The following is a 25,470-nucleotide window of genomic DNA, read 5'->3' as shown; positions in this document are numbered from 1 at the left end:
ACACAAATTGCCTTGACATCAATAGATTGGAGCAGTGGATATACTAAAATCAGTAATCCAGGTGATAAAGGAAAAATTAACAGTGAATTGCAGGTAGCATGCAGGATCTGTAGCAGAAAATGTGGCTCTGGAGAGCCTATTTCAAGAAAAAAATATCCTCAGAAACCTCAGGCTGAAACACAAAACCACCTCAATCTTTCTCCTCCTCCAAACAGGTGTGAAATGCAGCTCAACTGCAAACAGTGCAGTTCTCACTTGCAAGTGGATTAAGCCTTACAGAATGATAAATAAAATGTTCAGTAATGTGCTTTTGGTGTGACTGAATAAGGCATCTGGATAAAATTGAGAACTGTAGGAGAACACTAAATCAGTTTAAAAACATGCATGAACTTTAGAATGATGCTGTCATCACATTATTTATATTCTAGACATACCAAAGTGCTATTATATTTCAGGGCTTTCATGGCAAAACAAAAGCTTTACACAAGTAATATTAAGTATTTAGATGCTTTCATGCAGGATTTATTAGTTCATATTTTGCCCTGTCTCTATATTTCTCTCAATTTCAACTGTATTTTCAGTCGTTTTAGCTTTTTACTGTTTGGTACATTTGTTTCATTATATATTATCTGATGAAAAATCTGAATTCATGCAGAGCTGGATCATCAGGATCAACAAACTAAACAAAAACAGGAGACAAAGAAACGTGGTAAAAAAGCTCAGTTTTGTAATATTTAGACAAAAAAAATCTTTACACACCTTTAATGCCTATCTGAATTAAACATGTAACTAGAATACAATTAGCCTGTAGAAGAGCCAACAGTATAGGAAGCTATTTCACAGAGTAAGATATAAACTGTCTTTTGAAAGACTTTTTATGTACTTTTCTTAATAAATACATATAAATGTGTACAAAACCATATTTCCTTGTGTTCCAGACAAATTTCCTTGTGTTCATCACAAAAAATAAAATAATTACTTTTTTTCTGTCATCACCAAAATTTGTCCTTTGATCTAACTTTTAAAACACAGGCTTCTCTGTGCTTTTCTCTTCATCAGGGTAATGTTGCTCTTTCTGGGTTTCCTGTGTTTCATTTTTTTTCAGCATTAGCCTTAAAACTCTGCTGTTAGTCCCTACTTCATCTCCCAACACACAAACATTTTCCATACTTATTCAGCTTGAAATTGTCCCTAATTTTTGCTCTCTTGTTTTGCCAACTATTCTGAGTATAGCCACCAAATCTTTCACATGATGGCCCTTTTTAATTTGTTTCAGAGCAGCTAAACATACCAAGCCATCAAATTGTCAGAATAAACATCTCCAGCTCAAGTCTGCACCCTGATTTAACTAACTTTTTCTGTCCCACTTTAACTAACTTTTACTTTATAGCCACATTTGTTAATGTAATATAAACCTACACAGAATAAACCTACCAACTTAACTATGATCTGACATTCTTCTTTTGCTTAAAAGAATTAAGCAAAACAAAAATCAACATCTACCTGTAAAGCAGCTCTGCTTTAAAAGCACATTTGTAGGGAAACAAATATAGATATAAATAAATAAAATATAGATATAAATAAACAAACAGGACTGATTCAACGCACAGAACAAATTGGATGGATTCACCCATGACTTTTGCTGGATTTTATGGAGGATTTTCTGGCACTAAGGCAGAGGGGAAGGGTGTTTGCTGGTGGCTGGCACACACCTCTTGGTGTGACTTCATATGATGCTCAGGCACTGGGCAAGTTGTTGTTCTGCTCATGGGAAGAGGTTTAAGAATAGAGCAGTAAGTAGAGGGAATAACACAACCCCAGAGTTGTCCAGGAAAACTGGGCTGTTTCCCTTGTACCAGAATTCCCAGAACTCCTCAAAAGAGAGCTCTGAATCAACACAGAAGAACTATTTGAATGCCACTTTTCGTGAAGTGGTAAATGATGGGCTCAAAATGTTCCAGTGAGCCAGAACTCAGATTTTCAACTGATATTCCAAAGTGTGATGATAGCACAGATCAAGAAGATAAAGTATATAAGCAGCAAAGATAATACACCACCATCTGTTATGGATATAGGTGTAAAAATGCACATATATTGATTCAGCAGGTGATTATTCAAGCACACAGTAATTAATCTTTATTGTGATAGAAGCAACAGAGAGAAAAGAAAAAGTCTGAAGCTACTTAAAACTTATTCTATCAAATCCTTTCAGCATACACCAAGCATTGTATGTTCAGTCTGTTGGTTCAAATGCTAATAGTGAATTATGTTTTAGGAGTCCCTTCTCTTTGAAACAGAAGGTAAGTTTTCAAATCCTTGTTATACATTAATTAAATTTTATATATTTTAATAACTGGCTAGCTATAGGAAAATTACCTTACTAGTTTTTACAATAAATGCAAAATTCTTTACTTGAGAAACCACCCACATGTAAAAGCCACTAACACAAATGCTGACAATCAGTCTGACATCCAATCTGTTTCCAACCTACAGCCACAGAAATAGAGCACTGTACATTCCATAAAAAGATCACTAACATTTTTCCTAGTTTAAAGTACTTTTAAACTTTTTTTTATTACTCAGAGTCTTTGCCCCTGCTTGGTTCCTCCCTCCTCCAACTCATTAGCACCTATAATTAAAAGGTAATCACCTAAAGTTTCTGTACTGGGGTTTTCAAAGAATAAGGCAACAGACTGTCATTGAAATTCAAGGTATTGAGCTCTTAATAATGTTCTTTAAAAGCTATAAGGGTAATGTGACTACAGCAATGACAGCAATTGAGCCATATGAATTATGTGTGGATTTCCAAACAGTAATAAAAAGAATTGTAGGATGTTGTATTTCTCAGATAGGAGAGAAATGAAAAGCAAAAGGAAAGACAAAACATTTAAACAACATAGGTAGAGGTCAGCATGAATAAGATAAAACACTGATGCCTATAATAAGGGGTATTCTGGGAGTGATAAATTCCCAAGAGAAGAAAAAAGAAACCTTAAACCCGGATTTTATCCATTGCTCAAAGGAATTCAAAACCAGCAACTGCTACTACTAAAAATGCAATCCAGGTGATGCAGTGTGGTAAGGAAGAGGATGAAAACAGAACACTGAGCAGTGCCAAGTCCTGCACCTGGGGAGGAACAGCCCTGTGCACAGGCTGGGGAACAACTGGCTGGAAAGGAGCTCCCTAGGAAAGGACGTGGGAGACCAGGAGGACGAACTGAACACAAGGCAGCAACGTGCCCTTGCAGAAAACCAAGGCTGCAGCGTCCTGGGTTGTGTTAGAAAGGGCCTGGAGAGCAGATCACAAGGAATGTGATCCTTCCCCTTTGACTCAGTGTTGGTGAGGCCACACCTGGAATTCCACCGTCCCCAGGATGGGACGGACGTGCTGCAGAGAGTCCAACAAAGGGACAGAAAGATGAAGCAGGGAATGGAGGATGTGATGGGCAAGGAGAGGCTGAGACAGCCCAGACTGCTTAGCCATAAAAAGGAAAGGCTGGAGGGATCTTACCAATGGGCATGAACACCTGAAGGGAGAGGAAAGACGAGCCAGATGCTTCTCAGGGCTGTGCAGGCAAACTAGAGGAGGCCACGGGCACAGACTGACTGACACTGTGGCCTGTTTAAAGATCAGAGAACCTTTTACCCTGTGAGGAGAATCTCTCAAACATTGGCACAGTGTTCCCACACAGGCTGGGGAGTCTCTGTTTATGGAGATACCCCAAATCTGGTCCCTATGTACCTGCTACTGCAGCTGATCCTGTTTTGTGCAGAGTGGGTGGATTCAGCAATCTCCAGAGGTCCCTTCCAGCCTCCTTCGTTCTGTGATTCCATAATATTAAAACTCTGAATCTTTTACTGAGCGTTGGAATAACCAGCCTCCAGGAATAACCTTTCATCCATTACCAAATTATTCAAGCTTTTAAATCTTTGAGAATTTACTTGCAGCTACTCCTCCTCATAGTCAGAACCTGCGACCCCCTATATTGTTATAAATTAATTAAAAAATATATGAAGGCATCAAGAAAAATTAAAAGGAAAAAGTGCATTAAGTTCATGTGGCAAGATTTAGGGAGTGAAGTCTGTGAAGCACTGAAGTGTAAAAAGGTGAAGTGAAAAAAATTTAGACCATCTATAATAAGGAGAAAGAGAATGAAGAAAGAAAGAAAGAATAAACCAAAATGTAATACTGCCAAGCTAAAATATTTCAATCATGACACACTTGGAATTTCAAACCCAAATGATAAAGGCTTTATTCCAGGATAAGGCATCTGAAGATTTAACTCCAAAAGAACTATAAAGTTCAATGTATATGAATCTGTTATGACACAAAATCCTTAAATTGCACAGTGCCAACTCTATCCTCCTTGCAAAATCCTCATAATATATTACAAATTTTAAAACTCCACAGCTGCCACAAAAGTAAATTAGATTGATGACTACATCTTGTTAGTTTTTGTCCTCAGCAATGATTACTGAACCTAAAGGAAAAAAAAAAAAAAAAAAGACCCGAAGATTTTAACTAAAAAGTCAGAGTTCCATAATCCTCTTTTGTCCAGACCAGCTCTAGACACAAGTTTGCTCTTATTCATAATTCCTCATGCCATTATGACACTGGGATCTTTCTAAGGATTTAGTATGTTCTGAATGCATGAAAAACACAGGATACTGTAACTTGAAGTGGGGAAAAATCCTTTAGTTCCAAGACAGATGATGGCTGCTCAAGTCTTTTCAACTTCCACCTACCCACTGTTTTCTTTCAGAATCCAGCACTATCACACCAAAAAGGAACCCTGATCTGTCCATGGGGTAGTGAATGTTCATCAAAATCCTTTATTGTCTGCCTTAAATTGGGCCTTCCCTACAAGGTTTGACAGATGAAGCAGAAAAACAATATTCTCTCAGCTTTTTTAAGCTTTGAAAAGTAATGTTTTAAGTCTACAGTTCACCTCAGTTGTCTCCCTCCTTCTGATCAATATATATTTAAAGAGTTTTCCCTGAATTAATTAGCACTTATTTCATATTTACTACTGTGGCATTTTCACTTAAAAAAAACAGGGAAAAAAAAGGATTTTGCCACTTCACAAGACCTCCATTTCCCACAAGTGTTTGCACAGAACGTTCAGGCTTGAAAACAGAAGTTTCAGTGTTTATCCCCCTACCCAATCCATGCACATGAAGCCTTTTGAATAGGAAAACACACCTTTTATACATAAAGAACTATTGGCTAACCAGAAAAGACTACTAGTTACTAGTTTCAGTGTACATTTTCCAGTGGCCTCACTGTCACTGGAGGCCACTCAAATTATTGCAGTCCCTCTTTCTAATGCTTCACAGTGGTTAAGCCTACTATTAGATGTCTGATAACATGAACAGAAATTATTCCTACAACTTAAAAGGAAGCAATCAAACCATATTTGGATGCATATTTAGATACATTATTCAGGTATAGAAGAATGGTATCAACAATCACATAAAAGAATTCAGTTTAAGTTCTAAACATTACATTTGCTAAATGCTTTGAGCCTGCTCTGTGCCATGGCACTGCAAAGAGAACACAACAAGGATTTGTTTGGTTACTGAGCAAACCTGACTGGGGAAAAGTCAGAGAAATCACTGAAGTTGCACCACTGAAAATACTAAAATAAACGAACACTGTAAGAAGTGTGGAAGGTAGAGGCTTATTGTCATCATCCTATTATGTGTTCTGCTTTTATTTTTCTCTGTTTTCTTCCGCCTCTTTCCTTGGTCTCCCCCTTTTCCCATTCCCACCTGCCCAAATGCAACCACATCCTCATTTCCACCCCTACCTGTATGTGCATGGCAATGCCTGTGCTCTTCCTGCACTTGGCACTGAGGTGCCTGATGCAAGTCAGCCAAGGGAGCAAAGGGAAGAGAGAGGAACATGCTCTGTGCTGACCCCAAAATAATCCTGCTTGCCCAGCTTTTCCTTCCCTTTTGGATGGCAGGCAGAAGGCACAGATGCCAAGCTGAGGAAGTTATTTTCCAGTGATGGCATCTGGCTCTCTGGCACAATCCACTGACATTTGTGTTGGCTTCCTTGCCATTGCCCCTGGGTTTCTTCATGGGTTAAAAGTTGATGACAGGATGTTGTCTGATCCTGGATGCCACATTTCTTTGAACTCACCTTTGATTCTACTCAATTTCTGTAAGAATGAAGCTGCTCTTCATCCTCCTGAAACCTTTGTACTTTAGCTGACATATGTAATGATGTCATTTTGGAGAGTCCTGTCGTGCTAATGGATAACTTGGATAGGCCAAAGCACTTCTTTGTATATTTTACACTTAAAAAATTATGTGTGCCAAAACTTATTAACACAAATACTTTATTCAAGGACACTGTTTTCTTTTTTGATCTTAAAACTACAATTCTGAAAGTGCCATTACTATGAAGAAAAGCAAGCATTTTCAAAATTTGATTATATTTAATTATAACTCCTTGTGTTAAAAAAATAAATCATAATATCCTTCTCTATATATTGCAGGAAGTGTTGATGTAACATTTATTGTTTAAAGCAGAAAGCCAATGAACTGCTTCAACACATCACAAAAGGTAACTCCAATGGGCTTATCTCACAACAACACGATTTCTAGTTCAGAAATATCAGTTTATGTGACAGTAATTACTAAAACAGATGGGCAAGGAGCCAAAAAGTGGCTTCACATCGACAGTGGGCTGAATGCAACTGGGAGCTGTGGAGCAGAAAGGAGCTGTGCCAGATTGTGTGGCAGCTGAGAGTCCTATTGGTGACCATTTGCTGTGCAATCTCAGACACATGTAAAAAAATTATGCATTCCCCATTGATTTCATGCTAAAAGGGTAAAGAATGAAAACCTCCGTCTGAACTGGAACACAGTACCTGCTGACAAGTTCTTCCCTTCCAGTACTGGGGATTGTCCTTCTTGCACTCCTGTGTTTCTATCTGCCACTCACAAACGTGGCTGCACGTTTTAGATCCACATTGTCAGGTCTTACATTAGTGGCAGTCAAAACAACAACAGAGGTCTGCAGACAGAATCAATCAATAAATTCGAAATATTCCTAAGAGCTAAAAAAAAAAAAAAAACCATCAAATATTATTTCTTCCCTTCAGGAAATCTGTTTGAAAATACTGGCAAAATATTGGTGAGCAGCTCTTTGCTAAAATAAACAGGGAAAAAAAAAAATCTAGACTCAAAAGATAAATGATCTCTAAAATGACTAAAAAAATGTAAAGCAAAACCAGAATTCTTTAACTGTACCCTGTCCCCATCTGATTTTTGCCTGTTTTTTTTCAGAAAAGTAGTTCACACAAAACTTTCATTGAAATCTTTCAGCTGACTAGTCAACCACTGTACATTTTAGAAGATACATTTTTTTAATTATTATTGGAATTGGCTGTCATTATGCAGAATACTAACAAGCCAGCTGAGCAGATTAAGATCAATATTCATATGAATTGTTCTCTAACAGCAATTAATAGCTTTCAATTCCTAAGACATGTACAGTCACAGTAAAACATTATCTTCAGTCCAATCTGATATCTAATGTTATTTAGATTATGAACAACTTTTAATAAAGAAATCCTTGGATATAAGAGGGTTGGCATTTCCTTCTGAGTCTCTCAACAGGATATTCAGGCAGGCAGCCTTGCAATTAATCTTAGCACTTCATTCATTTTCCAAACATCCTTGCCTATTGACTCCTACAGAAAAGTGCTCATTCACTCACTTGGTTACATTAATTATACATAGGAGATAAAGCCAAGGAAATCTGCAAGACACCAGAGACTCCATTAGTTTTCTGTGTAAATTCCAAATTTGTTCCATGTAAACAGACCGAGGCACATCATTGACACGGGCAGGTCCCTGTTCAAACAGGCTCCTGATTCCATGGGTACGTTGGGTTGATATCACATCCCCTCTGCAACTGCTACAGCAGGTCCTACAGACCCTGTGCAGACCCCACCAAGGGCTCTCTGGGGGTTTATTTGCCTTTCAGAACTTCAGGGGCAAGAAAGAGGCTGTAAAACATCACAGACTTCCATCAGAGTTTTCTGTCTTAACAAACTACGTTTGTTTACCTCAAATTAAACACGCTACAAATGAGCAGAGAAGGTCTGAAAAGGTCAGTGGGAGGGCAAACAAAAACTACAGGTGGGGTGGGAAAGGACAAGGCAAAGGTGGTTACAGTGTAAAATAGTTTTTGATTTACCTGGACTTCTTTACATTGACCTCTGACTGCAACTATATTTCCTCTTGCTTTTTTCCTTCACAACACCTAAAAAGTAGCCCAGAGATGAACTAAATAATTATTGTGCACATTTCACTTTTGTCTCAGTTCCAACAAAATTTTGATACCTTTCCAGAGTCCAGAGTTTTCTTGAAGAAAGTGATCTTAAATTCTCACAACTTAGCAAGCAGGTGTGATATATTAGACACTTTGCCCAAATTAAAAGTCTCTCCTACATGTAGCAATATACTCCCTGCATGAGGTATAGTATTTATACTGCATAAATTGAAAGCAAGCTGCTTCTTAAAGGGAGGAAAACACAAGTATGAGGGAAAGAGCTGTCAGTGGGAGCACAAAAATCCTACTCTCACTTGACTCACAGCATGCAGACAAATATTCCAATTTTTGTGTGCATATGAACTTGGCACTGTTGCCCAGAATATCAATTTTGTCAATTTAAAAATGTCAAATTAACAATTAATTTGGACATGAATTTGGAGAACAATTTGCATATATATATATATATATATATATATATATATATATATATATAAAATATATATACAAATGAAAAAATCTCATATCAATCAGTGGCTTGCTAGAAAGGGAAATAGTGAAGATCATGGTTTACTGCCTTTAGTCAGTTAAAAGAAATTAAAATGAAATACTATTCAAAAACAAGCATTAATCTTCAACTGACAACATAAAGCTCATCAGCACAGTGAATTTTTCATTAGCCTAAAAAGGAAAAAAAATTATATATATGCACATATAAAAATATAAATATTTATACATACATAATCCTGTAAATACACAATTAAGTCTGGGTAAATTTAAGGGACAAGACAGTGAGATTTAATCTGTATTTTCTCTAATACTACCAAGTCAGCCAAGAGAAGTACTGAAAAGGAGGTGGTAAATGAATATTTCAAGCAACTGCAAAATAAAAGAGAGAAAAGCCTCTGTCTCTTGTAGGAGCTCAGTGCATCCAGTGTGAGAAGGGACACACCCCTTATGCTGGAATATGAAATTATTCTTACCTGAGGAAAATTCAAATTGAAGTGAAGATTGTGTGAGTGCTTACTGATTCTGTGTGTTAAGGAACAATTTCTAATAGAGAGCATTCCTGTTAAGAAACTGAAAATGAATGTATTCCATAATATAAACTCCACAGTCCCTATATAAACAGAGAAGTGCAGCTTCTGTACTTAAAAGTATATTAATGGGACTTTCCATGAGAATATATGTGAAAATAGGCCCTGAAAACCACTTTGTAGCAAAAAGGAGTTAATATCAGTTATTATAAACCATCTGGTTGATAGTTACTGCAGGCCATAGTTTCACACTTGAGAAAATCCTTAAAAATACTGAAATTCCTGAATGGAAATAGACTCAAGTCCTCTTCGGTTTGCCCTCCCCTGTTCTCTTTCTATGAACTTGGATGAACAGTATGGTACTGATTAAGTTCATTAACTCTTAGAAATTACATTAATAGGCACCATTTTGTTTAAAAAAAAATTTCTACCTTGCTAATTACAAACTACATGCTTTTTATTAAAAGATGAAAAAGTGCTATTCTACTGAAAGCCCTCGTTATTCTGGTTTTGTCCAAAAGCACCATCACGCCATGAAAACCAGGAATAAAGCAATTATTTGCATGTAACCCTTGCAAGAAGGTAATAATCTAAATGGAATATCCACGGTTTAATATACAAAAAGTTATTAAAATATTAAAATGTAATTAAAATGAAAATATTTAAATGTAATCACTGGGCATTTATAAGACAGCCCACAAATGTAATGTATGCAAATGGCTGCTTTTTATTTATTTATAAATAAATATGTTAGCATACAGCAATGTAATCTAAACAGATATTAAAACAACAGGAAATAATCTCAGTAATTTCATCCAGTGACTCAACACAACTTTTAGTTCATAGTGCTAATAAAAGAACTAATCTCTATATTGTTCACCTGTAAACAAATATACTTAACTAAGCTGCATTATGTTTTGATCCATTTGATTAAACACATATACTTGAACAAAGTGTTGTATGTTTTCATCCATTTGATTAAACACATATTCCACTGATAACTAAATAAAAATATTTATGTACTCCCGTGAACAGCAGGATAAACATTTACATTTCTCTTCATTTTACGTACTTGAAATGGGTTTATGTGACCCCTAAATTTAAGGCTCCTAAAATGAGCAATGCTGCAGCACTTGGGAGCACACGCACTGAGGTCACAGAGCCAGTCGTGCTGACCCCGGTGGAATAAAGTCTATCAACAAACAAGTGTTTCACTGACTCGTATTTCATTTAATAATACCTGCAAATGGGACTCCAGTGAAGCTCCAATATCTCGCACACAACCCGAAATGCAAAGAGACGTTTTCAAGAGCCAGGGCAAATGCTGGGGATGACTTTCCCTGGCTTTCACCAGGCACTGCCATTAGAGTGCTTTAGCTTCCATTAAGTTGTCACTTCCCTGTGCTGCCAGCTTTTCAAGGGGGACAATTCGTTCTGACAGAACCATGGCCTGTCACATACACTCACAGTTCAGCAGGAAGGAACAGGAAAACCCCCAGAGCTGATGGATTTATTAGCTACTGGAGCTGGCACTTATATTGCTTATATGTACAAAGCTAGGTAATTAATAAGCTCTAACCTGTCCACCTTCAGTAGCTCATATTTAGCTGCAGAAACTTAATTCGTGGCATACAAATGGAAACCACACAAAGCTGCTCTTTCATTTGATTGTGACGGTTTCGTAACAACAACATCTAGTTCATACATATTTTTAATACATAAGAACTGCCATACTGCCTAAGAGAAAAGGCTCATCTCATCCAGAGTCACAGAGGCAAAAAGTTATGGAAGGAACATAAGAAATGCTCCATGGAGCACGGCCCCTGTCCTCAAAATATGACCCTGCAGCCAGTGAGCCTCCTGAGCTAGAGCCTGTACATGGGTCACTGAGCACACCGGCCACTTGATCCATCCTGCTGGAGCCCACATAAATTCTAAGTTCCACAGTTATGCTCCATGTGAAAAAAAAAGTACTTTGCTTTGCTAATATTGAACTTGCTGACTGACAATATCACTGAGCACTTGTGCTGCAAAACATTCCATCTTCTTTGAAGTATTGCTGATTGGATACTCCTCTCTTCTCACTTATCTGTCATCATTCCAAGCTCAAGAACTCTAAACTATTTAAGCTCTCATCCAGTAGAATATTTTGTATTTCTTGTCACCCTCTGTCTTGGTACCTTCTCTCTTTCTACCTCTTGGACATATGAGTGGCCAGAAATACATTTGCTACACAAAACGTGACTGCATGAAGGGTTTCAGCATTAAAGAACTCTGTATCACTCCAGTTTTCTATCACAGAAATGACTATCATCAGTCTTTATAATGCTCATTGTACTTTAAGCTTTCATGACAACAGCAATGAATTATTAATTATATTTTATACCTGGTCAGAACCAACGAAGGAACTTTGTACAACCCGAAGAGAAATTATTTAACACAGCCTGCTGGTTTTGGCTGGGAGAGAGTTAATTCTCTTCATAGCAGGTAGTGTGGGGCTGTGGTTGGGATTTGTGCTGCAAACACAAATAAGCCCTGATAACACAGGGATGTTTCCTTCCAGCTGAGCAGGGCTGACACAGAGCCAGGGCCTTTCCTGCTCCTCATCCCAGCTCACCAGAGAGGGGGCTGGGGGTTCACAAGGAGCTGGGAGGGGCAGCTGAGCCCAGCTGACCCAAGGGATATTCCAGACTATAAAACGCTCAGCATAAAAAACTGGGAAAGAAGAAGGAAGAGGGGAATGCTCAGAGTCATGGTGTTTGTCTTCCCAAGTCCCCAGTACATGTGATGGACCCTGCTTTCCTGGGATGGCTGAACACCGTGGGAAGTGGGGAATGAATTCCTTGTTTGGCTTTGCTTGCAGGCATGGCTTTTGCTTTACCTATTGATTTGTTTTTATCTCAATCTGTGAGCTTTGGGGTTTTTTTTCCAGTTCTCCTCCCTGCTGGGGCGGGCAGGGGTGGGGGAGTCAGTGAGCAGCTCTGTGGTATTTGGTTGCTGGCTGAGGTAACACCACAACACCCACTCAATTAACATTCTACCTCTTCACAAGTCTGGAAAAATGAAGCATTGAAGACAGTGAATTGTTTTCTGAAACGGAAATCAATGAGGGAAAATACAATTAATATGTAGAATCCTCAAAAAAAAAAAAAAAAAGCCATAATGCATTTCTGTCTTACAAATCTTAAAGAAGGCTTTTGTCCTTTCTCTCTCTGTCCTACTAAATCCATGCTCATCTACCCTACTGGAACTCAGTGGTTGTCATTCTGCTTTATAGATCTACAAGTTATTCTACTAGGCTGCAGCAGAAGCCACTTGGGCCACAGAAAGGGTGGCAGAAATGGTGTCAAAAGAGAGGAAGCTCAGAAAAGCAGAGACACTGTTATGCAGAGCAGAGCCAGAGCCAGCTGGCTGAGGAGGAAGGATGACAGCCATCAGATTAACTGAGAACAGCCAGGCACCACCACAGCAGAGACTTGGCCCATCATTAAGGACAGAACAGAGTCCATTAAACATCTTGAAGGACAAAACCTAGGTTAGAAAAAGGTTAGACTATGTAAAGATATGTAAGAATACACAAGAATGATTTGAGCTATGTGTGTGAGAGGCTAAAGAGAAAAATAAAAAAGAGATTCAGAGCTGAAGCAGTAAAAAGATGGAAAAAGGAAAAACATAAAATATTGATCATAAGTTTGAAATAAGGCTGACTATGTAATGAGGAAATCAAACATAAATAAAAAGTCCTGAAAGAAAACAAAAATTCAGAAATGCATCTTCCTCACTAGCTAAGTGATTAGGTAGTAGAAATTCAGTCTTCCACCAGCTGGAAGGGGAATAATATTTTTTTCATCACCATTCCTATTTCATAAACAAATAAATTTTGAAAGCTCAACACTATTTTTGAGTCTTACAATACTCTCGACATTTATTATGTCTTTTAACCTTTTGGAAATGGAAGTTAACCAACTACTCACAATATATGTTTCTTAACATACAGTAGAAGAACTTCACCAGAATCAAAATAAATTGTCTCCAGTTGTGTTTGCATATTAATATTCTTAGTTGCACAGTTATTGGATACTTCTGGATTCACCTTTAACGTTCCCAGTGAAGGGACACATAATTCTCTGCTGTGGTGATAACTCTTACAGCAGACAGGACCATTCAGAAGGTCAATTGTTCAGCAAGTCTGGCATAATCTTTATTGACTTCTAATTATTACTTTTAGCTTTACCATGTTTTGCTTCCTTAATTACAATTTTGACATATTTGAAGATTTATTTAAGATGCTGAGGTGCAGGAGCTCGTACATCACCAGTCCTGGTGATTTGCTTGAGTACAACGTGCAATGATAAGAAGCTGTATCTGACCTAACACAATTCTTGGGCTAAAATAAAACACTGAAAGTTAATTATTGTCAAAATTCAAATTATTTAGAACGGACAGAAAGTGAAGGAGGTGTTTTATTTGCTTTAAAAAAAGGCAGATTAAGCTGGCTGGTGCCACTGAACAGTCAAAATTACATTTCTCTTATTACACATAGACTCTGACTTAAATGGCCTTCTAACTTCCAGTGCCCATTAATTCTTTTCACCAAGAACTAGCCATTACAGGTTTGGATTTGTATGCTTTGAGAACTCAGTCTTACTTAAGAGGTTTTTAGGATAATTCTGCTTAATGGTAGAATTTTTTGAAAAGTGTTTTAACCTGAATTGCTCTGAATTTTCTACATATATGTCTCAAGGTAAACAGAATGCTTCACATAAAGCACAGAAAAATGTCACCTGTTTACTTCCCTGTTATTGTTAACATGAGGACTTCTGGGATAACTGGTAAAAATGAAGGTTGAGTGATGTCTCATGTTGCCAGATGGCCGTGCTATTTAGAATCAGCATCAGAGAACAATTAGTCAAGTTTTCATTATGAGTAAACACTAAGGACAGAAATAGCTGAAAAAATGAGTTCTGACAAACTTGTTGGTCGAGTAGGAAACGGTAAGCTGCTTCTTTTTTTCCATGTTTGTTCTAAAGTGCTTGTTATATTTTTTAACGTGCCTAATAGCTGCACTGAAAATACAATTTATTTATTAACAAGCAGTATTTCCATTCTTTGACAGGCTCTCCGCCCCCCCAACCAAAGAAAAAAAAAACCCTCAAAACTTTCAGTTAAGCTCATCAATTACTCTTAACATTCTAAATAGTTGGCAATGTTTACACAACATCTTTTCAGAGTTATTCAGCTCGATCTTGCAGCTCATTAAAAGGATCTCTATTTATTTGCTGTGTGTTACAGTTCTTCACTTTGGCACAACACGCAAAAAGGAAGCCAATTTTACTTTTCCCTGTGGTGTTAATTGGTGGAGCATGCTGCCTGCCTCTTCATTAATTATGTCAATGTGTATGAAACTTTCATTTTCGTGGCAGTGTATTAACAAAGCTTTGCAACGAGGCTGACAAAAAGCCAGCAAACTCCAGCTTACAAAAAGTGGGTAATGAAGGCTAGCAGTGGCCAGAACATAATATTTATTTCGAAAGGCAGCTTTTTTCCTCCTCATGCCTCTCAGACACCACGGAAAGCAAGCACTTACCGGAATGAATAAGATCAACTTTGCTGTGGAGAGTAAATAAATCTCCATATAACACACAGAGAATGGGTCTGGAAACACTGTAACTGCACAGAACACAGAGAATGAGAGAAGGACCTTTAGTCCAGCTGAAATGGTTTTGCTCCTAAAACCATTTTCAGATAATTTACTGATTTCATCCCATCGAGTGTACAGAAATCACTCACTGCTTGATAGCTCACTAAACACTGGGGTTTTGTCTAAAGACAAAACTGCCACTAACACAGCAAAACCAGGCACTGTCCAGAGGAAATTCTTCTGGATGCCTTTAGCCTGGTTTTGTTCACTAACTGAAAAGGTTGGTAAAAGACTGAGACTGAGCTTTTCTCCCCCTTTTCTTTTTTCTCCCTCAAAAAAAAACCCAAACCAAACAAAAACCCCAAACCAACCAACCAACCAAAAAACAAACAAACAAAAAAACACCAAAAAAACCCAACAGAAAAAACCCAACCAAAAAACCACAACAACACAAAAAAAAAATAAAAGAAAAGAAAATAAAAGAAAAAAACACCAAACCCCGAAAAAACTCCATCAGATCTCAGTGACTTCAGACAGAACACACTGAATTTCATTATATTCTGCCTGAAGATCGAGACTAAAGCAACACATAAGGTATGTGCTAACCCACTTCAGTCCTTTTTGGAAATTCTAAGCATTAAAATAGAGCAATACTCTATTTTAAAATATGTAAAGTATTACAAACTATAAATTAAATATATCAAGAAGTTACCACCTTGCATTCATGGAATTCCAGCTTACAGCCCTGGAAATCACAACTAGAGAAGCTTTCATGTTGCCACTGAGGTTGTAAATGCTGCAGAAAAAAAGTACTTATTTCTCACCCATATCTCTTCTGACTGGTAAAAAGATTCACAGTGCTAATATCTCTATTTGAAGGATTACAGACACCTAAAATAAACCCTAACAAAACAAAAAAAAACTCCACAAACCCCTCACAAGCAACTGAATGTACATTCCAATCTATGATCTAAGCCTTTTCATTCTATACTTCTCTCCCTATAAAGTATTTGGGATATCCTTAGAGTAATTCTTTGCAGTGAGACCAAGTAATAAAAAGAGGGAAAAGTATTGAAAAAAAATGTCTCCTGCAGTAGGCTTAAACCTAAAACAACAAACAAAAAAGAAATTTATTTGTACATTGAAAGAATCATCCTTCAAATGATTGTAGCCAGGCCAATAACAAGGGTGGGATGAGAGGAACATTCACTTTAGGGAAGCACAGACCTTCTGGTAAGTTCACAAAACTGGAATATGTCTATTCCCTGGCAAATGCTTTTGCTGCCAATGAAGTGAAGACAAATCCTCCAGTGAGAGAGGAGCAGCAGAACTGCAGGTGCCCAATTTTTTTTATTTCTCCTTTTCTCTTCTCCTTTACCCATATCTATTATATCAGTTTGTTATTTCTGTCAGGCTAGAAGTGTTCCAGGACACAGACTGCATCTTCCTGTGTATCTTCATGGCCCAGCACCTGGACCTCCCAAACCACAATATGTTCATACTATTAACAAAGAAATTTCTTTATGTATCTCCTCCTGTACTCAAGTCTCCTCAGAGATACTATGAAACAGGAAACAAACCCTCTGTTTGCTTGTATGTAGGAAATAGTGGAGCCTCTCAGGACAAAGAGATTAAATCTTTTCGTACTTATGCTTTTTTATTCTACATTTTCTCGCCCTTTACATATTTAACCTCTCCGTCTTTCCTTCTTGTAACAGCAGTCCCCAAGCATCACAAACTCCCTGCTCTCATTGTCTTCTCCTCACTCAGTTTCTCTTAGTCTTTGACTCCCCTTTCATCAAGCTTTGACTTCTCTCATACCCATTAACTCTGTTAAACCTATTCCTCACTTCAGTTCTTCCTCCTCCTCCTCCCTCAGTTCAGTCTTCCCAGGATCCTCCTCCTGTTTTCACTTGCACTCAAGGCACCATTACTAAACTCCTGCTCAGTGCTACAGATGCTTCACTGCTGGGCAGGTCTGTGGTCTCCTGTTCCCAAAAACCTCATTTCTAGGCCTTTCTTCTTCCCCTCCTGTCTGGTTGTTAAGTTTCCCTTCTTTGTAAAGAACTTTACTTCGTAAAGTAACTTATACACACCATGTTTCTTTGCTCTTATTGCCACAAAACCTACACTGAAATTCTGTGTTTTGCTCAACTCTCATAACTCCTTGCTTCTGGTCACTTAGGAAAAGCCATGACGAGGGCACATCACGAAACATTTTCTACACTGTTACTCCTTATCTTCAACAGGAAGGGGTTTTGCAAAGACACACAGAAATTAACCTTGCACTACAAGAACACAATTGAACAGCCATTATATCCTGTAACTGAAACAAGCCTAAAAGAAACTCTCAGGAAAATTGTGCACCCTCCCTGCATTTCTTCTGCAGCAGCAACTGCTTCAATATCATTTCAGGAATGAGTTTTGAAAATAGATCTTAAAACGTGGCACTTTCTCCTATTTCTCCCTAGAAGCAGCTGATATAGGGTGTATCATACAATGTAAGCTATTCTTGAATTTCCTGTGCAGTTCTCATTTGATATTTCTGTATAAAATACTGAATTAAAACACTGGTTTTTACAACTTCTTGGATAATTGCCTATGTTGATTTCAATTAGAAGCTGTAAAAATTACATGAAACTTTAAGAAGCATTACATACCTAATGGAAAGCATGTGTGAGGAAGAGTAGGGGAACTCTTTAAAAAATAGACTTATGGTCATTTTAGCCAGAATTCATCAAAACTGAAAGCTTATATACCAAAGGTGGCTGATGGATATTCTTTTCTGTTTCATATGGATATTTTTTTCTCTGTCACACAGATAAAATGTTCTTTGTCAGCAGCTACACTTCCCTGTCAGATTTTATACTTCAGTGAAGGATGTTTTATGTTCAGCAGCTGGCACATAAGTATTTTCATGCAGTTACTGAAGTTCTCAGTTCTACAGGGTTAGGCTTTGTTTCTTTATCTTCCATCCCAACTTCAACCAAACAAAAACATCCTAAAAATAACTCAGTGCAATTCCCATCAGCATTCCCATACCATCAGCACTGACAATGACATATAGCTGCACACCCACAGCTGTGTTCTCCAGAGCTGGTGAGACAAAACTAACCCCTTGATTTCATATATAACAAAAAATATATTTCTGAATCAACTCTTGCTCAAAACAGAGCTTATGGCTGGAGAAAACAAAACCCCAAAATTCTCAGAAATGCAGAATTAAGTCTCTAGGAATTTGCATCAATATTTCATTTCTTAGGCATTTTCAGTGCCAAAATATGGCAACCTCAGTTTGTCTGGTGTTGGTGTCTGGGTATTATTGGCTGTTGTTCCACTTTTGCTGGTACAAGTGAAGAAACCTCTGTTATCTTCCTTGGTAAATGTGTAGCAATTGGGAACAATCACTACTTATCAAGGCTGGTCAAGTCAGTGTAATAGTTTTCTTTAAATCATAAGATGCCTCTACATCTTTCACTGTTAAGTACCTTCCCCCATCTACTAGTGGTTTTCATGGAATTTCTCTATCTTTGCAATTTATAAACACTCTTCTTGAACCTTCATGTGTGACAACAGGACACACTACCCAACACAAGTCCAGTAGTCTGAATAAAACAACTCTATCTAAGAAGTCAGCTCCTTACATATCCAAGAACTGCATTATCCCTTCTGGACCCAATTACAAGGAACTCCTGTTTCAAGGCTCCACTGAAATGGTAAAAGACCTCAATGATGGCTTATACTCTTTTTTACTACATATATGGTTTTCAATTGTAATTTTTAATAGTAATTACTTGCCTGCAGGCAGTTTATCAAACAATCAGTTTGCTATGACTCAGTTGTTTCGATATTTCCCCTTCTCTGCTCTTTCTATCTCCAAGCTTCAGTTTGCTGTGTTGTGTTTGTGTCTTGTCAGTGACAAAAAATGACACATTAACTCAGCTCCACGGCCCAGCACTGGACTGTGGGCAGCAGATACTCAGACACTGCACTTCTGAGTCCAGAATGAAGCCAGAGTCAGTGCCAGCTGTGATACTGCACAACTGGAAAGGATTAGAAAGTTAGGAAGCAGCAGGCTGGAATCAAAGCTAGCACAGAGCTGCAGATCTACCTGGCTGAGTGAAAGCACAGCCTCAGTATTACACCTGCAGTTATTCAGATCCGTATCATTCATGCACAACATGCCTAAGCAATTTTCCTTCCTACAGAGATATAAAAAGTTTAAGTGGTGAGATATATTCTGCTCAATATATGGGAAAGACAAGTGATACTCGGACAACAGCATTAGGAAAAGAATATTACTTCTAGTACATTTGAATTTTTGTGCTAAGATTGCACATTTTAATTTGGACAGACCACCTCTCTCTCTCTTCTTAAATCCACCCTCTTTTTCCTTTCAAATGATGCCTTCAGTGGCACAGAAGTGGGATGCATCTGGCACTGTCTGTTCAGCTCCCACAGGTCTAAAAGCCCAGAGCAACACCCTGCATTTGGCCACACGTGCACCAAGCTGTGCCCATTTGTACTGTGCCATGTCTACCCCTCAACTATGATCATAAAATTTTATTTCCAGCTTAGAGGGAAAGAGAACAAAGCACTCTACATTTGGGATCTCATTGGGAATGAGCCAACAGGAAGTGCTAAATAAATACTGTGCCCTAGGCACCAAACAGTTCATGCCCATGGCACACAGCTTCCAAGCTGGGAATCTCCTTCTATCTGTGCCAAAACCTCCTATATCTTCTTGTTTCAGTTGTTATTAATCAATTCATATACTGTATTAAATAACCAGACCCCTAAAAAACCTTCATACTTTTGAGTTTCTAAATTGAAAGAAACGTACATGACAGACCAAATAAATACTACTATATTTGAAAACTAATCACTTCGAGTCGTTTTATTTATTCCAAAGTGTGTTAGCAACAGGCAAAACAAAGCAAGGTAATCAAGCAGAGGAGAATACTTGCTCAAGAACATGTAAAAATCATCATTGTCCTCACTGTGTGTGAGCTGGATAAGCAAATAATAGAGAAGTACAACTGGTCAAAACAGATTATTTTGGTCTCCCCTCTCACTCTTCAGTGCCTTCCTGTACCCCAGCTCCCAGGATGAGCTGTACCTACAGCTTTGGTCTAAACTGTTCCTCATTTCACTGGAATTTGTAAGGAATTTTGTCAAGTTTTCAGCTGCTTTTCCATTAGAAAGTTTTTTCCTGCTGCTGATCCTTAACTAGCTGTGTAGCAAAGCAAGCCAGCTGCACAATGAATACAGAGAAAAGGTTGATTACTTTCTTATTTTCAGCTTCTTCTTATTTACCTGAGGACTATTATCAAGTCCTTGCTCAGGCTTCTCTTCCCCAGCTTTTCCCTGTGGGTCACATTTTCCAGAGCTATCATGTTTTACATTGCTCTCCCCAGTACTTCCACTGATTGAGCCACTTTCTTCTTGAAGCCTTGTTCCCAGGATATTGCCTTGCAGCTCAAGCTTTACAAGTGCCACATTTTTCAGGAGTATCAGTTCATAGGCCTTACTGATGTTTACTCTGTTTTTGTACAAAAAGTATGGCCTGTGCATGCCTTTTTTGCAATAGCACACCTTTAATATGTTCAATTTCTGATTTACTAGAAGCTAAAATCACTGTACTGCACATTACCTACACAGTCATGATGCATTTATATTTTCACAGCCAAATATTTTTAAGTGTAAACCTTTTAATTTGCTCTACATTGCCTTCTCTTCAGTCTCCAACTCATCAAGGAAATTTTTAATTCTAAAGGTATGCTTGCAGGTCCTTTCAGATTGACATTCTCAGGGAATTTCTAAAATATGTTTAGTACTCCATCATTCACGTCAATAATGAAAACACTTAGTAGTAGTCCTAAAGCAGCATTTTCTAAAATTATTCCAGAAACATTAATCTACTTTGACAGAAAGTCATTTCCATCTATTCTTGGAGTATGGCATTTTGTTGGGTTTGTTTTGTTGCTGGTTTGTTTGGGTTTTCTGTTGTTGGGGTTTTTACTTGTTTGCTTTTTGTTTGGGGTTTGAGGTTTTGCTTTTTTTGAAGGAGGAGGAGTTTGCTACTTTTTTTTTTCAAAGTTGTTTTACATTCATATACAATAGATTTATTTAAGCTATCTTTCAAAGAAGAAACATCAAAATTGCTCATTGGACCTTCAAATGTAGAATCTTGCTACTGAAACACCTCTACACTGACTTTGAAAGGCAGAACTGAGCCCACTGTGCCAAACCCCAAACCAGATCCAAAATGCAAAGCAGATTATCACAGTGCTGTATCTGATCTACTAAATCCTCCTGCCAGAATGGAGAGAAGGAACTGCAAAAACCAGTTATATACACATCTTTCACATTATTCTTCCAAATAAAACTGGAGGGGAGGGACACACACTCTGCCTGTCCCATTAAGCTCCTTTTTACCCCAAAATGGTTGCTAACTGATTTTCTCAATGACAAAACTGCATTAGCCCTTGTTAGCCAAAGACATACCATGGCACAGATTTAAAAAATCAAATATCCACTGAAATGCATATTCTCAGTCAAAAAAGAAGGGGGAAGCCCAACTCTCACCAAGTCAGATGAAGTGAAGGCCTGGGATTTCACAGAAAGGCGTCTGCACCTCCAAAGAACTGAAGCAATTTAATGGGAGATGAACCAAAGTTTGACCAGTTTTATGAAGAAACACTGAACCTATAAAGGACTCCAAGAGAATGTACAGGGGAGCTGCTGTGCTGCCCCAGAACACACGAGCACTGAGATGAACAACATGAGACACAAGGAGGGTAAGAAAAGATGCAACAATCAAGTGTTTACAGCCAGCTGAACGTGAGGATGCTCCTGTGCCACCACAGAGGTTGGTTGGCCAGGGTGAGGGTGAACTTGCACAGAGGACAGAGCAGAGTTACATCAGATAAGAATAAAATTTCAGGAACAGGTTTTATACATAGTATTTGTAGGTTAACGTTCCTGACACTTTGTCTTTTTCTTCCCAACAGAGACCCTCAATTGTTACAGTAAATAAAACAAACAAACAAACAAACAAACAAACCACCAAAAAAATGAATCTTGCTTCCATCTTGAAATGTTACTTACAGTGCTAAATCAACAGTCGTACTCCTTGTAGGTTTTTTAAGACAAGTAACACATCTAAAAAGCAGTCACACATACCCTGTTGATATATTTTCACATATTGAAATGTAATGTTCTATTATTATTCTGTTCCTTGCATTCTAAGTTCGCACAACATTTCTTGGTCACTCTAGGAGATGATACAGATAAAAATGCAATGTTCTCTCCATTTTTGGCAAAATTCCAATCCATAATGAGTCCATGGCTCACTGACACAATGAAAATTGTTTTTAAAAACTCAGGGTGCTTTTCCATAAATGACATTTTATTAAAATGCAGAAAGAGAAATAAATCTTAAATAAATCTGAAAGCTTCATTGAAAAGATTAACTCTTATTGCTCAATAGAAGTATGCACTGCAGTGTCCTTTTGAAATAAAGTTTATGTGAGAAAAATGCAAATTACAGTTAGTCAGGTTGGAAAGGCAGTCACTGCTGCTAAACTCCAAATTCACATTGTTAATGGCAAACAAAAAGGAAAAAACCAGCAATTAATTATCATAAAAAATCACAGCTTAAGACAAACTCTATATTTCCCTATGTGCATCAGAAGTGTTGCCATTCTCTTTTTCTTATGCCATATTTTTGTTTCCTGAGGATCCTCTGTCTAACTCCAGGAAAGGTGTAGTTTTTTAAAGCAGGTCTCTCATTTCTGAGTGTCTTACAACTTTTAAATCTGTGAGGTGGCCACAAGGCAACTCCTCAGGGATTAACCTTGTGCGGAGAAATAGTAGAGACAAAACAAATCAGCAAAGTAACTACGAGAAAAACAGTTGAATGACCATGACAAAGCAACACTGCAAAGAGTTAAACAGCACTTGGAGGGTATGCAGAAGACTGAGCTGAGCATGGCAAGGCTAGAGAACAGTTTGATAATTCTTTTGTTTAATAGATAGATGGGCAAAAGGAAAAGGTAATGAAGGAAGTAAAAAAAATTATATTTTAAGTCTCTTGCTGATTAGCAGAAAATGTCATTAAGATTGATGGGGTCATCTAAGACACTGTTATCAGCTGAGCTAAAGCACATACACATCTGCATGGTATTTCCATAAAGCCTCTGAAATCACAGGGATGAAGGATGAGATTATGTGGAGTCACAAAGGGCTAAATTGGCTCCAAAAGGCCATCAAACCATGTGCAGTATCAATGAAGCAGAGCAACAGCAAGAAGAAATGAATTAGTATTACCCGTCAAGACGATTTCTCCAAACACTCTAAACTGAATTTCCGTTCCTTCCCGATAAGTGTATTATTAAAGTTTATAAATCCTGACTTGCAAAAACTGTTCTGCTTTTCACTTAATGTATTCAGCTGTATTGAAGTGCACTATTGAGAGTTTTCTGAGACGTTTCCTTTCTGCCAGGAGCCTTCGAATTCAGTTATTGAAAAGCATGTGGGAAATGTCGTGGGCAAGTGTTTGTCACTCTCAGCAAATCCTTGCTCTGTGGCAGACATGATTTGGAGATCACCTTTGAAAGCTTATCTAAGTGAGGGATAAGGCAGCATTCACATTGCTTCATCTCCACTGCAACACGGGCAGTAACAAAGGACAGCAACACGTGATTGACAGAGAGATGTTCCATTCCCAGCCTTTTAGTCAGGTCGTTTCTACCACTGCCCCCTCCCATATAAGCTCTGGTAAACACATTTATTTGCAGTCACTCAAAACAACGAAGTCCCAGGGTAAAGATGTTTAAATTCAGCTTCAAATACAAGCAAATATTAAAATCCCTTCTTCACTAAATGACTAAAAAAGCTGAAGCACATGGCAACCTATCTGCCACGTGGTGATTTTGAAAGGATAAAGGGAAACAACTTGTACAATTACTATTTAAAGCGTTATTAGCAAGTTTATTTTTAGCAAGTTGGACTTTTCAGGATGGATTAACTCTTTTCCAGGAATATAATTCTGTTAGCACAGAACTGTAAATACACAGCATGGTGTATTATCTTGAAGGGAGGACAAATTAATATTTACTACAACCTCCTAAATATTTTATTGAGTACAAAAGGTCCACTGACTTAAAACACTCCATTACAATCTCAGAAGAATCTCCACTTAACAGAAAACGTTCTGATGTCAAGCCACAGCCACCACCAGTTAAAATGTTACCATGACAACCAGCAGCAACTTGGGGTGGTGCAATGAATAACTGGGAGCCTAGTGCTGAGCTCTCTGCTCATCTACTGCAAAGAATTACTGTTCACAAACACAAATCCTGGAAGCTGGAGCATATTTCCAAGGAGGCCCCTCCAGCTGGAGCTAATGCCTGAGAAATCTGAGAAAGGAGCAGCACTGAGCTGCTGCTTCAAGCAACGCTCGGGCTGTGCAGGCACAGGTAACTCTTTACTAGTCAGCAACCTGACCTGGGTTTTTGGAGTTCTTACAGGGAGTTCACTGCCTAACCTCTAACTAGTTCTAATTAGCATAATAATTACTGGCTATGCATATTTCATTAGTTCCGTTTCAGATGTGCTCTTTTCGGCTTCCAAGTGTGAAACCTCACCTCGGATGCTGCTCTCAGATCACAGGAGGCATCTCGTGGTTCATGTCCTTGTTGGTCTCTAAGCAGAAGTGAAAATACTCATGACTGACACGATAATCTGTACTAGAGAAACTTGCTGGAGGCTGCTTTGACTACGAAAAATAACGCTCAGCTTAAAATGGAGTCCTTCGGGGCAAAAATAACAAAAAAAAGTTCCAGTTATAAGAATTATACTTTGCCCTTCACACTGAATGAGACACTGAATTAGAACATGAAAATGGTATGATCAGCTAAAATCATTATCACTTCTGTTTACTGTGTTACAAACACAAATGCACACCTTTTGGAAAGTCACAGTGGTACAAACTGTCAGTCTCAGTTGAGAAGCACTTTATTGTCCAGAAAGATTCTGGTTTTTCTTTTCCTGTTACAGCACAACAATTTTTGTGCATTTTTTGTATATTTTCGTACAAAACTTGCTTTGTAGACTTCTAATACATCATTTGAAGGGGAGGCTTGAGCAGTTTCTTATAAAACAACTGTTTTATGAGGATACCTTCCAAATAATTTATGGGATGTTATGGCTACAGTTTTTAAGAAGGTAAGCAAGTAAGGGGAAAATCTTTCAACTTTTATGCAAGTGTTGTAGGCAGCAGCAACTTCCATACTGAAACAGCATCCCTTCTATACTGTGCACATTTTTTGCCTATTCTCAAGACATGTCTCATTATTTTTAACATATTGCTATCAGATTTCTTAAATGACAGAACAGGAAAACCTTTAAATGCTCAATGAATCCTGAATTATTAAAGATAAAAGGGTACTTTGGTAAATTTATTATCATATTGAAGGAAATCATCATCATTGATGTCT

At 37.9% G+C, this 25,470-nt stretch overlaps 1 protein-coding gene across 26 annotated transcripts in view; it reads right to left on the bottom strand.

The window, feature by feature from the left end:
• The window catches only part of RBFOX1 (RNA binding fox-1 homolog 1), a 1,157,213-nt gene that overhangs the window by 282,719 nt on the left and 849,024 nt on the right, over positions 1–25,470 (bottom strand). The window contains exon 1 of one of the 26 annotated variants that reach the window (XM_032703698.1): positions 6,882–7,038. The exons of the other annotated variants lie outside the window; for them this stretch is intronic. The gene's annotated coding sequence lies outside the window, so the exon portion shown is untranslated. Of the gene's footprint in view, positions 1–6,881; positions 7,039–25,470 lie in introns of those variants that run through there. 26 annotated transcript variants of the gene reach the window in all.

The sequence above is a fragment of the Chiroxiphia lanceolata genome, chromosome 16, assembly GCF_009829145.1.
Source record: "Chiroxiphia lanceolata isolate bChiLan1 chromosome 16, bChiLan1.pri, whole genome shotgun sequence".
NCBI lineage: Eukaryota > Metazoa > Chordata > Aves > Passeriformes > Pipridae > Chiroxiphia > Chiroxiphia lanceolata.
This window is presented reverse-complemented; position numbering and strand designations above follow the sequence as displayed.